The sequence below is a fragment of the Carcharodon carcharias genome (genome assembly GCF_017639515.1).
Source record: "Carcharodon carcharias isolate sCarCar2 chromosome 27 unlocalized genomic scaffold, sCarCar2.pri SUPER_27_unloc_1, whole genome shotgun sequence".
Lineage (NCBI taxonomy): Eukaryota > Metazoa > Chordata > Chondrichthyes > Lamniformes > Lamnidae > Carcharodon > Carcharodon carcharias.
The window spans coordinates 210,030-224,421 of record NW_024470624.1 but is presented as its reverse complement, the minus strand read 5'-3'; the positions used below and the strand labels follow the sequence as shown (position 1 = coordinate 224,421).

General features: G+C 45.2%; 1 long non-coding RNA gene across 1 annotated transcript; it reads left to right on the top strand.

Annotated features, from left to right (window-relative positions):
* Nucleotides 1-10,184: 10,184 nt before the first annotated feature.
* LOC121273758 lies at nt 10,185-14,392 on the top strand. Its single transcript, XR_005942074.1, has 3 exons — nt 10,185-10,262; nt 12,350-12,472; nt 13,557-14,392. It is a non-coding gene; the product is annotated as an uncharacterized LOC121273758 (long non-coding RNA).

Genomic DNA, 14,392 nt, shown 5'->3' with positions numbered 1-14,392 from the left:
CCTTGAATCCTAGACGACACCTGGGTGTTAAGGCCACCATGTTTTCACTGCTTGGCATGGGAATGCTAACTCCCTGCAACGGGGACGGAGTGTGGGAAACCAATTGTTTGAGAGTTTGACGTGGCTTAGGCGGGTACAGATGGTTCAATGACAGGTTTTGTCCTTGGTCCGTTCAAATGTTAGCTCGGCAATGATTGGGTTAAATCAGTCTCCATCGACTTTGTGATGTAAAAAAGTATCAGAAGGGATTCCCCGAACACAGAGATTTGTAGAGCTTTTACATGTTGCATTGACTGTTGCCATGGCATCTGGGACAGACCAGGCAGCATTTACGTGGAGATGGTGCTTCTACCCAGAGTGTAATGGTAATGCTGCTGCACTTCAATACTACTGCTCAGACATGAGCATGTGTCAGGTCTTATTTATACTGAATAAAATCTAACCACTGTCACCAATAAGGGTTATCACTGTGAATCATTTCAGAGTTTGGAAAAGGGGATAAAGGGTTAATTGAGTCCCTGACCTCCATTTCCTAACATCGCTGTGTCAAAAATAAAATCTCATCTCTCCCCCTAGCTCCTTTGCCAATTACCTTAGAGGGACTCACTTTCTGTTAAAGAGCCTGCCAACCCCTCTCATCCACTTTCCCGAAAGTGCAGAAATCTAATCATGAGAAGCCCAGAAGAATCAAATATTTTTAGTGACAAAAGTTTATTAATGAAATTGAACATGGTTAAAAAAACAAACAGAAAATTACTTGAGAATGAAAGACAACCAGAGTAAAAGGATGTGCATGATGTTCTGGACCCAAATGGTTTCTCTTTGACTCCACTGTAACCTGTTCCTGTGACTCCCGCTTTGGACACAGGGGCACTGAACCCCGGGGGTCGGGTCGCCATCAGCACCCGTCACCCCCTCTCGTGCCCTGATTGGTTGGAGGCCCATTTCCCAGTCAGTCCTCCAGCACCTTCCTGTCTCTCTATCAGTGTGACACCCATGGCAGCTTCCCAACTGGGGCACAGACCCCATTATTCTCAGCTAAATTCAGACCTCAGCTCCATCACCTGGCTGTCATTGACATGAGCAATAGAGAAACAGAAAGGTGCTGGTGGCTCAAATGGGAAATCGAAGCTTGTGGCTCTGAACCAACACTTCAACATTTGTCAGTCAAACACTTGTTATTTACACTGGGGTTTTTATTATTAGATTTAGACACTGGAGGCAAAGGGTAACTTTCCATTTCTAACTTAGTATTGTCTATCGTGTCAGCCATGGCTCAGGGGGTAACACTCTCACCTCTGGGTCAGGAGGCTGTGGGATCAAATCCTACACTCGGGACCTGAGGACAAAAATCAAAGCCCACATATCCAGTGCCAGCACTGAGGGAGTGCTGCATTGTCAGTGCAACCTTCTCTCGAATGAGATGTTAAAGTGCCAGCCCTGTCTGCTCTCTCAGGTGGATACAAAAGATCCCACAGCCACTGTTTTGAAGTAGAGCAAGGGAGTTATCCCTGGTGTCCTGGTCAATATCCATTCCTCAATCAACTTCACTAAAAACAGATCATCTGGTCATTATCCCATTGCTGTTTGTGGGATCTTGCTGTGTGTAAATTAGCTGCCGTGTTTGCTACATTAGAACAGTGGCTACACCTCAAAAGTACTTCACTGGCTCTAAAGCGCTTTGGGGATGTCCTGTGGTTGTGAAAGGCGTTACAGAAATGCAAATCCTTGTTTAATTGTCAGCAAACTTGGAGATATTACCGTCTGTTCCTCATTGAAATCATTCATCGAGATTGAGAGCTCATTTTGTGTATTAACCTCCTGTTTGACACCTTTCCGAATGCTTTTTGAAAATCCAAACACACCACATCCAAGATGAGGAAATTTTTGTTTTAAAAAACACAGCGAGTTGTGATTTGGAATTTGCAGTCTGAAAATGCGCTGTAAGCAAACTCAACTGTATCTTTCAGATGGGAATGGGACAGATTCTTGAAAGGAAAAGGAAATTGCAGGGTGAGGGGATTAATTGGGCAGCTTTTTCAAAGAGCCGGCGGAAGCACGATGGGCCAAATGGTCTCCTCCTGTGCTCTGTGAGCCTCGTGTGCATTTAAAGGGAGGGGATCATCTTCAATTGTGGGTGACATATTAAAGAAAGCAGTGCCTCCTCTTCTCTGTATGTTTAGTTTAACACTTAAATCTCCCTTTAACATTCTCTGAAGTGGCAGATGGAATTTAATACAGACAAGTGGGAGGTGATGTGATTTGGCAGAGGGGGGTAGGGAGAGGAAATGTAGATGTAAATAGAACAGTTCTAAAGAGTGTGCAGGGGCAGTGGGACCTGGGGGTTCATGTGCAGAGATCATTGAAGGTGGCAGGACAGAGGGATTGAGAACAAAAGCAGGGAAGTTATGCTGAACCTTTATAAAGCTCTGGTTAGGCCACAACTAGAGTATTGAATCCAGTTCTGGTCACCACATTTTAGGAAGGATATGAGGGTCCCTGAGTGGGCGGAGAGGAGATTTATCAAAATGGTTCCAGGAAAGAGGGATTTTAACCACAAGGTTAGGTTCGAGAAGCTGGGGTTTTTCTCCTTGGTGCAAAGGAGGTTGAGGGGAGATCTGATAGAGGTGTACAAGAATATGACAGGTTTAGATAAGGTGGACAAAAAAAAGCTGTTCCCATTCGCTGATGGTACAAGAACAAGGGGGACACAGATTTAAGGTTTTGTATGGGAGATATATCTATATCACCGTTCCTTCACTGTCACTGGGTCAAATCCTGGAGCTCCCTCCCTAACAGCACTATGGATGTACCATCACCACATGGACTGCACTGGTTCAAGAAGGCAGCTTAACACCACCTTCTCAAGGGCAATTAGGGATGGGCAATAAATGCTGGCCCAGCCAGTGACACCCACACCCCATGAAAGAATGAAAATGAAAAGATATGGGGGGGTGGGATTTGAGGAAGAACGTTTTTACACAGTGAATGGTAATGACCTGGAACTCGCTGTCTACGAGGTGGGTGGAAGCAGAGACAATGGATGGTTTCAATAGGAAACTGGATGGGCAGTTGAGGAAAATAAATTTTCAGTATAACACGGATAGAACGAGGCAATGGGACTGACTGGTTTGCTCTGTAGTAAGCCGGCATGGACACGATGGGCTGAATGGACTCCTTCTACCCTAGGACTCTGTGATCTAAAAAGAATAATTTCAGCTGCTCCAGTCTCTCCAGCTGACTGAAGTCCCTCATCCCTGGTGCCATTCTCGTCAATCTCCTCTGCACCCTCTCGAAGAGCTTCACATCTTTCCTAAAATGTGGGGCCCAGATGTAGGGTTCCATTCTAGAGTGATAGAATTGAAAAGCAGGGAGGTTATGTTCAACGTGTTTCGAACCATGGTTAGACTACACTGGGAGTACTGTCAACATCTGTGATCTTCATTTAGAAAAAGGAAATAGAGGCACTGGAGAAGGGGCAACAAAGATTCACAAGAATAATCCCAGAACTGAGAGCATTTAACTCTCAGGAAAGGCTGGGGCTGCTTTTCTCTAGAAAAGAGATGACTGAAGGGTGGCCTGATGGAAGTCTTAAAGATTATGAAGAGGTTCAATAATCCAACAGGGATTTCATGAGAAACCTCTTTACCCAGCGAGAGGTGCGAATGTGGAACTCACTACACAGCGAGTGGTTGAGGTGAATAGCATGAATACATTTAAGGGGAAGCTAGACACATACATGAGGCAGAAAGGAATAGAAGGATATGCTGATGGGGGGAGATGAAGAGAGTTGGGTGGAGGCTCATATGGGAGCATATGTACTGACAGAGACCAATTGAGCCACCTGGCCTGGGCTCGTGCTGTAGACTCAATGGAACAGAGACAAATGTATTTATTTTAGATCTACCTGTAGTGGTAGGAAAAATACTATTCACTATCCAGGATAAAATAAATGTACTTCATCAGCTTTTGTGGATCATTTCCGTGGAAATGTGCACTCCCAGTTTCAAAGAGCATCAGCCACTGGAAGCAAAGTTGTGAGAACAGCCAATCCAGCAGAAAGAAACCCTCCGACCCTCCCACTTCACCAACTGTCAGAATGAACATTGTTCAGTTCTGGATGTGATTAACAGCAGCAATAACAGCAGAATCCAACCCTGTAATCACTTGTGATCTCGCTGGTGTCTCCACAGGCTGGATAAATTAATGAATTCCTTCCCACATTCGGAGCAGGTGAACAGTCTCTCCCCACTGTGAACTTGCTGGTGTGTCAGCAGGTTGGCTGAATTACTGAATCCCTTCCCACACTGGGTGCATATGAACAGTCTCTCCCTGGTGTGAACTCACTGGTGTGTCAGCAGGTTGGATGAATTACTGAAACCCTTCCCACACTGGGTGCATACGAATGGCCTCTCCCCTATGTGCACTCGTTGGTGTCTCCACAGGCTGGATGACGTTGTAAAGCTCTTCGCACAGTGAGAAGAGCTGAACGGTCTCTCCTCAGTGTGAATGCGCTGTTGGGCCATCAGAACTGCAGCACTTTTGAAGCCGCTCCCACTGTCAGAACATTTAAAGGGTCTCTTATTGGTGTGAGTCACATGGTGTCTCAGCCGGCTGGATGACTGAGTGAATCGCTGCCCATACATGGTGCAGGTGAACGGCCTCTCCCTGGTGTGAAATCGCTGGTGTGTCAATAAGTTGGATGAATCACTGAATCCCTTCCCACACGTAGAGCAGGTGAATGGTCTCTCCCCAATGTGAACTCACTGGTGCATCTGCAGGTGGGATAATCGAGTGAATCTCTTCCCACAGTCAGAGCAGGTGAACGGTCTCCTCCCAGTGTGAACTCGCTGGTGCTTCTGCAGGGCGGAGGAATCACTGAATCTGTTCCCACACTCAGAGCTGGTGAACGGCCTCTCCCCAGTGTGAACTCACTGTTGTGTCTGCAGATGGGAAGACTGAATGAAACCCTTCGCACACTCGGAGCAGGTGAATGGCCTCTCCCCGGAGTGACTGCGTCAATGGGTTTCCAGCTCAGATGGGAACTTGAATCCCTTCCCCCAGTCCCCACATTTCTACAGTTTCTCCATGGTGCAGGTGACCTTGTGTCTCTCCAGGTGGGACAATTAGTTGAAGCCTCAACCACACACAGAACACATGTATGGTCTCTCCCCGTTGTGAATGGTGCAATGGTTTTTCAGTCTGTGTTCCTGGTCAAAGATCTTTCCACAGTCAGTGCACTGGAACACACTCAGTCATGTCTGTGTGTCTCGGTGTTTTTCCAGTCACACTGATATTTAAAATCTTTTGAAGCAGGCAGAACAGACAAAGATTTCAAATGCTAGATTGAAATGCCAATGATATTCTGGTCCCAATGAATCAAATAACTTTGTCAGATCTTGACATGATGTTTGCTTTGAGATTTCTGCCTGAAAATCCTCCTCCCCTTATAATAGCCTGTAAAAAGAGTTTGCAAAAGTCATCACTGTCTGGACAGGGCAGGAATTCAGAACAGACAATTCTAGTTGCTATGGAACATTCTTTCCTCTCTCGTTTCACATGAGCGTTAACCTCTGTCCCACACACTCTCCTTCTATTCTCCCTCTTCTGTACCTAATATACACCCTCCCAATTCTCCTGAAGGTGCTGATTCACAGTGATCATCAGTCTGATGCTCACCATTTCCCACAAAGACCTGAAAATCTTCATGCTGCTCACTTGAATATATATATGGAGATAGAGGGTGGATGTGAGCAAGACCTTTTATTAGGCAGCGAGCGGTCATGCCCTGGAACTCGCTGCCTACGAGGGTGATGGAAGTGGTGACAATCAAGAATTTGAAAATGAAATTGGATGGGTGCTTGAAGGAAATAAACTTGCAGGGGAATTGCAAGACTGGATTGCACTACAGAGAGTCAGCATGGACTCGATTTGCCGAATGGACTCCTCCTGCACTGCAACGGCTCTTTAACTGATTCATGAGATGTGAGCATCCGTGGCGATGCCAGCATTTATTGCCCATCTCTAAATGATCTTGAGAAGGTGGTGGTGAGCTGCTGCTGCTGGAAATTTTCACAGTACTATATTATAAAGGTAGAAATAATAAATAGGCTTTATTCCTAAACTGTAAATAATATATCTAATATGTACCATATAACAACAGTAGACATATCTCTGTCCTATTTTAATTTACTGTCCCCTTAAATGTCAGCCATCTCCTGGGGAACCACCCCTTTAATTGTGAACATTAAGAAAGAGACCATCCTTTCAGCCAGACAAATAAATGTGACAAGCTGAGGGAGCAAAGGATGTCAATGTCTTTAAGAGAGAGAGAGAGAGACCTGGACCAACCTTTCCAGAGTCTGCACCCTCCCTGGATTCACTTCCTTTCCCTTCAGTTCCTGCAAGTCAACAATTTCCTCCCAGAATGAGAAAAGAAATGGAAAGGGGGAGAAAAGCAGGTGTTTTACTCACAGATGTTGGACACAGGAGGAAGTTTTAGTCTGCGTGAAGCTCAATCTTCATTCAGAGAGAGAGGAGCAGCAGCAGCTGGGCAGTAATAAGCAGGTGAACAAATTCAAAACAAAAAGAGAATTACCTGGAAAAACTCAGCAGGTCTGGCAGCATCGGCGGAGAAGAAAAGAGTTGACGTTTCGAGTCCTCATGACCCTTCAACAGAACTGAGTAAATCTGAGGAAAGGGGTGAAATATAAGCTGGTTTAAGGTGGTGGGGGTGGGGAGAAGTGGGGGGGGGGGAGGCGGGGGGCTGGTGTGGTTGTAGTAACAAGCAAGCAGTGATAGGAGCCGATAATCAAAAGATGTCATAGACAAAAGGACACAGAGGCGTTGAAGTGACATTTTTGATTATCGGCTCCTACCACTGCTTGCTTGTTCCTACAACCACACCACCCCACCCCCCACCCCCGACCTTAAACCAGCTTATATTTCACCTCTTTTCTAATATTCACTCAGTTCTGTGGAAGGGTCATGAGGACTCGAAACGTCAACTCTTTTCTTCTCCGCCGATGCTGTCAGACCTGCTGAGTTTTTCCAGGTAATTCTGTTTTTGTTTTGGATTTCCAGCATCCGCAGTTTTTCGTTTTTATCTCTTTGTGAACAATCTCATTGTCCAACTTCCGCATTCAGACACTGGGGGAAGCTGCGTTAGCCATTGAAACTGAACACACGCCCTGATTGGCTGGAGGAATAGTGTCCTTCCGGTCCTCCAGCTGTTCCATTGGTCAATTCCCCTCATGTAAACAATCAATGAGCGGAACTCGAGCCCACGTGGGGTTGGGAGAGAATTTGACCGCCAGCCGCGCTGAGCTGTTGTCCAATCCGCAGTTTTTTCCTCCTGTATTAGTATTGCTCCCAATGGGACACTGTGTCCCGGGAACGCCCCTCCCAGTCATTGTGACGTCAAACAATGAAACACTGGCTGAATCAGCCAATAGGAATCAATCAGCTCCGCGGTTACGTCCTCGGGTTCCAGTCTGCAGGCCAGGCGCGTGGACACGGGAGCCCCGCCCCCACCCATTGTTCATGCGGGGGTGCGGGGTTGACCAATGGGAAGGGTTGAAAGAAGGAAGGACTCTGGTCCTCCAGCCAATCAGAGCGCGGGCTTTGTGTGAAGGAAGATTGAGCTTCACAGACGAAAACTTCCTCCGGTGTCCAACATCTGTGAGTAAAACAGTTTGTTTGTGTTGAAAAGAAAGAGAAGAGAAACAGACAGGGTTTGAGCGGTTGAGGTTTTCAAGAGAAAAGGGAAGAGTGCAGTCACTGAACAGTGAAGCTGTGAGTGGGAGATGGAGAGGTAGGAAGTCTGGGCAGCTGGGATAAGAAGAGCAAAAAGGCTGAATGGGGGAATCCAGCAGTGAGAGATCCCAGAGGCTGTGACTCTTGGGGCTGCCTGTGGAAATGGGCTGTGGGAAGACAGCTCATCGAAAAGCAGAATCCTGCGGATGCTGGAAATCTTAAATCAAAACAGAAAATGCTGGAATTAAAAACTCAGCAGGTCTGGCAGCATCTGTGTGTAGAGAGAGAGAGAAACAGAGTGAATGTTTCCAGTGTGTGACCTTTCATCCGAACTGGGAAATGTTAGAGATGTCCTAGGTTTTGAGCGAGGGGTGGATGGATCAAGGACAAAAGGATAGGGTGGAAGACAGGAGAGGTTGAATGACAGAAAATTTATTCCTCCAGGGCCAAAGGGAATGGAGATGGGACATGAAATGAAACAATAGATGTGGCTGGAGCAGCTACGCTATGCTTAAAGACATTGAAATTCTTTGCCCCCTCAGCTTGACACATTTATTTGTCTGGCTAAAAGGATGGTCTCTTTCCTAATGTTTATAATTAAAGGGGTGGTTTCCCCAGGAGATGGCTGGCATTTAAGGGACAGTAAAATAGTATAGGACAGAGATATGGTGTTGTTATTTGGTGCATATTAGATATATTATTGATGGTTCTGTAATAAAGTACATTTATTATTGTTTCTGTTCTTCTAATATAGTACTATGGCTAAGTTATATTTTTCCTGTTATAGTCACTCGAGTCCATGCCATCTCTGTGCAGAACAATCCAGTCAGTCCCATTCCGTCTTTATATCCCTGTTCCTCTGCAAGTGCCCATCCAATTTCATTTTGAAATAATTGACCAACTCCCACTCCCAGCACACTCAGGTGCAATGAGTTCCAGCTGTTCACCATATAAGTTGGGAGGGTGTATGTTCAGTACAACAGAGTGAGAACAGAGGGAGAGTGTGTCTAATGGAGATTTGCAGCTTTTTGGGAACACGAGAGGAACTAATGTTCCATAGAACCTAGAATTTGTCTATTCTGAATTTCTATCCTGTACTGACAGTGATGACTTTTGCCAACTCCTTTTATAGGATATTAGAAGGGGAGGACTTGCTGACAGAAATCTCCAAGTAAACATCACATCGAGATCTAACAGAGTCACTCAATTCATCGGCACGTGAATATAATTGGTCTTTGAGATTAGAAGGAGAAATGTTTGTTCTGCTTGTGTCAAAACATTTCAAACATCAGTGTGACTGGAAAAGCACTGAGATGCACACACCTGAGTGAGAGTGTTTCCAGTGCACTGAGTGTGGAAAGAGCTTTAACCAGTTATAGAGCCTGAAAAAAAATCACACCATTCACGGTGGGGAGACACTTTACTTGTGTTCTTAAGTATGGATGAGGCTTCAACTGATTATTGAATCTGGAGGTGTTACACAAGGACACCCGCACCATGGAGAAACCATGGAGATGTGGAGACTGTGGAAAGAGATTCAGATCCCCATGTGAGCTGGAGATTCATCAACACAGTCACACCGTTGAGAGGCCTTTCACCTGCTCCGATTGTGGGAAGGGATTCACTCGGTTATCCATCCTGCAAAATCACCAGCGAGTTCACACTGGAGAGAGGCTATTCACCTGCTCAGTGTGTGCAAAGGGATTCACTCAGTTATCTAACCTGCAGAGATATCAGCGAGTTCACACTAATGAGAAACCCCTGCAATGCTATGAGTACGGGAGTGGCTTTAAAAGCACTACAAACTTGATGTTCCACCAGCACATTCACACTGAGGAGAGGCCATTCAGCTGCTCTCACTGCACAAAGAGGTTTTGAACATCATCCAACCTGCAGACACACCAGCGAGTTCACACCGGGGAGAGGCCATTCACCTGCTGTGCCTGTGGCAAGGGATTCACTCAGTCATCCAGCCTGCTGAGACACCAGAGCAGTCATACCAATGAGAGACCTTTTAAATGTTCTGATTGTGGTGATGGCTTTAAAAACTCTATGGATCTCATGGTCCACCAGCGTATTCACACTGAGGACAGACCATTCACCTGTACTCACTGTGCAAAGAGATTTAAAAAGTCATTGCACCTGTGGTGACACCAGCGAGTTCACACGAGGCTGTTCACTTGCTCTGAGTGTGGGAAAGGATTCTTTCAGTCACCACACCTGCTGAGACACCAGTGTGTTCACAAGTGATTACAGGGGTTGGATTCTGCCGTTTTTGCTGCTGTTAATCACATCCAGGACTTAACCATGTTCATTCTGACAGTTGGTGAAGTGGAAGGATCCGAGGGTTTCTTTCTGCTGGACTGGCCGGTCTCACGACTTTGCTTCCAGTGGCTGATGCTCTTTGAGCATTGAAGTGCACATTTCCATTGAAATGATCCACAAAGGCTGATGACAGACATTTATTTTATCCTGGACAGAAAATAGTGTTTTTTCTACCACTACAGGTAGATCTGAAATAAATATATTTGTCTCAGTTCCATTGAGTCCACACCACAGGGCCAGGCCAATTGGCTCAATTGGTCTATGTCAGTATTTAAGATCCACATGAACCTCCACCCACCCCTCTTCATCTCCCCCCATCAGAAACATGGAAACTATGAGCAGGAGTAGGCCATTCAGCCCTTCGAGCCTGCTCTGCCATTCATTATTGGCTGATCATCCAACTCAATAGCCTGTTCCCTCTTTCTCCCCATATCCTTTGATCCCTTTTACCCCAAGAGCTATGTCTAACTCCTCGTTGAAAACACACAATGTTTTGGTGTCAGCTACTTTTAGGCAGTTTTTATGTTCCCTGCAAGCTTATTCTCGTACTCTATTTTCCCCTTCTTAATCAATCCTTTGGTCCTCTTTTGCTGAATTCTAAAGTGCTCCCAATCCTCAGGTCTGCTGTTTTCTCTGGCCAATTTGTATGCCTCTTCCTTGCATCCAATACTATCTCTAATTCCCCTTGTAAGCTATGGTTTGGCTACCTTTCCTGTTTACCTTTTGCACCAGACAGGAATAAGTAATTGTTGCACTTCACCCATGAGCTCTTTGAATGTTTGCCATTGCCTGTCCACCATCACCCCTTTAAGTAACATTTCCCAATCCATCATAGCCAACTTACACCTCTTACCATCGTAGTTTTCATAGAGACCATCCTAGTCTCAGAATCAACTACGTCACTCTCCATCTTTTGAAGAATATTATGGTCGCTCACCCCCAAGGGGCCTTGCACAACTAGATTGCCAATTATTCCTTTCTCATTACAAAATACCCAGTTGAGGATGGCCTGTTCTCTAGTTGGTTCCTCAACGTTTTGGCCCAGAAAATCATCCCGTATACACTCCAGGAATTCCTCTATGATATTGTTACTAATTTGATTTGCCCAATCTATATGCAGATTAAAGTCATCCATAAATACAGATTTATTGCATGTGTCTCTAATTTCCTGTTTAATGCCATTCCCAACAACACCGCTACAGTTTGGGAGTTTATATTCAACCCCTACTAACGGTTTTTTGCCCCTTAGTGTTTCTCAGCTCTACCCATACAGATTCCACATCGTCAGAGCTAATATCTTTCCTCACTATTGCATTAATTTCCTCTTTAACCAGCGATGCAACTCCACTGCCTTTTCTTTTTTGTCTGTCCTTCCCATCCCTGGTCCCCCTGCAGCCATGTCTACGTAATCCCGACTATATCATACCTGTTTACATCTATTTGCGCGGTTAATTCATCCACTTTATTGCAAATGCTCCTCGCATTAAGGCATAAAGCCTTAAAACTTGTCTTTTTAACATTACTTGTTCCGTTCCCACTAATTTTCACTAAGGCCCTGTTTGATTCTTGCCCCTGATTTCTCTGCCTATCACTTTTTTTTATCCCCCTTTCTGTCTTTTGTTCTTGTCCTTGATTCCCCCTCCTCTGACTCCTTGCATAGGTTCCCAGCCCCCTGCCATTTTAGTTTAAACCCTCCCAAACCACTCTAGCAAATGCTCCCCCTAGTACATCAGTCCCGGTCCTGCCCAGGTGTAACCCGGCCGGTTTGTACTAGTCTCACCTCCCCCAGAACCAGTCCCAATGTCCCAGGAATCTGAAACCCTCCCCCTCACACCATCTCTTCAACCATTTATTCGTCCGATATATCCTGCTATTTCTAGTCTGACTAGCACGTGGCACTGGTAGTAATCCTGAGATCACCACCTTTGAGGTCCTACTTTTCAACTTACTTCCTAACTCCCCATATTCTGCTTTTCAGACCTCATCCCTTTCATTTTCGGGTTGGTAAGATGTGACAAGTGGAGTGCCACTGGAGATCGGTGCTGGGCCCTCAACCATTTACAATCTATATCAATGACTTGGAAGATGGAATCAAATGTATGGTGGCTAAATTTGCTGATGACATAGATATGTAAGAAAATAATTTGTGAAGAGGATTTAAGGAGCCTGCAACAGGATGTAGATGGTTAAGGGAACAATTTCCACGTGATTTACTGTCCTGTATTTTAAGGGATTGCTCCTGATTTTATCTTTTGCCCCGTATTTCTAGGACAACCTGTGGGAATCTGATCCCAGGAGTCTCCTGGGTGAATTTGAGTGATTCGAGTGCGACAGCAAGTGAGCTAGTCGGCCAGCAGAGAGATGATGATGTTGCGACTAAACAAGATAAGTTGTAAGTTTTAGTTGAATCTAAATTCCACCACTCCCATTATTATTGTCTCAAGACCCCTCCTCCCCACCCCCCTCTCATATTGAAACACAAACACCCGCCCTCAACCCTTTCTCATGGTCACCATTATCCCACCATCACCCTCCCCTGGTCCTACAGTTGAAGTGTCCCATTTTTTTCATAAAAGTTCTGCCCCCTGGACAATACAGCAATAGAGAACATAGATATGTTTAATGTTGTGATAGGGGACATTTTAGCATGTTATTTATGGTTCTGTAATTAAGTTAATTTATTCTTGTTTCTAGTTTTGATGAAAAAAGAGGCATGTCAAAGCTTTTCATCCTGCACTCATCAGGACACTTCGCAAGAATATCTGTACCAATCAGAGTCCACTTGCCAACCAATCAGCACTCTCTTCACATACAGTATAAATTGCTGTTTTCCCCTTATGTTTGTCTTTTTGCAAAGTGTCCTGATGAGTGCAAAATGAAAAGCTTCAACATGTCTTTTTTCAGCAATATTCAAGTTCTGTACTACCTAACGACTATTTCTAGTTTTGTAAAATGGTACTGTAACTATGTTATATATTTCTCGTCATAGATTCATTATGACACAGATGGAGTCCATTTGGCAACTTGAGTCCATGCCGACTCTCTGGAGAGCAATCCAGTCAGTCCCATTCCCCCTCTATATTCCCATTCCTGTGCAAATTTATTTCCTTCAAGTGCCCTTCCAATTTCATTTTAAAATCATTGATCGTCTCTGCTTTCATCACCCTCATAGGCAGTGAGTCCCAGGTCATCACAACTCGCTGCTGAAATACATTTCTCGCTCACAGCCCATATGTCTCTAATCATGTAATAGAGTACTGTACATTTTAAGTACAGTATGATTGGGTGTATACAGGGTGCATTAGATTTAGAATGGAGTGAGTGTAGCAGAATGAGAATACAGGGAGTGTGTGGGATGGAGATTTACAGCTTTTGGGGAACGAGAGAGGAAAGAGTATGCTATAGAAACTAGAATTGCTGTTCTGAATTTCTATTCTGGACTGACAGTAATGATTTTTATAAACTCCTTTTTACAGTAGAGGATTTGCGGTCAGAAATCTCAAACCAATCTCCACGTCACAATCTGACAGAATCACTCGATTCAGCGAGGCTTTAGAATCTAGAAGGAGAAAAGTTTGTCTGTTCTGTCTTCTTCGAAAGGTTTTAAACACCAGTGTGACTGGAAAAGCACCGAGACTCACACACCCGAGTGAGAGTGTTCCAGTGCACTGACTGTGGAAAGAGCTTTAACCAGTTACTCAGCCTGAAAAAATCATCGCACCATTCACAGTGAGGAGAGACATTATACATGTTCTGTGTGTGGACAAGGCTGCAACTGATTGTCAGACCTGGACACACACAAGGACTCCTGCACCATGGAGATGTGGAGACTGTGGGAAGGGATTCAAATACCCATCTCAAGGCTCATCGACACAGTCACACTGGGGAGAGGCCATTCATCTGCTCTGTGTGTGGGAAGGGATCCACTCATTCATCCACCCTGCAGAGGCACCAGCAAATTCACACTGGGAAGTGGCCATTTGCCTGCTCTGAGTGTGGGAACAGATTCAGACAGTTTTCCAGCCTGCAGTAACACCAACGATTTCACACTGGGGAGAAGATATCGTTCACCTGCTCTGTGTGTGCGAAAGGATTCGCTCACTCATCCAACCTGCAGACACACCAGCAAATTCACACCAAGGAGAGGACGTTCACCTGCTCTGAGTGTGGAAAGGGATTCAGTCATCTGACCTGCAGAAACACAAGTGAGTTCACACCAGGGAGAGGCCGTTCACCTGCTCTGACTTTGGGAAGGGATTCACTCTTGCTAAGACACCAACGAGTTCACAAGTGATTACAGGGTTTGGATTCT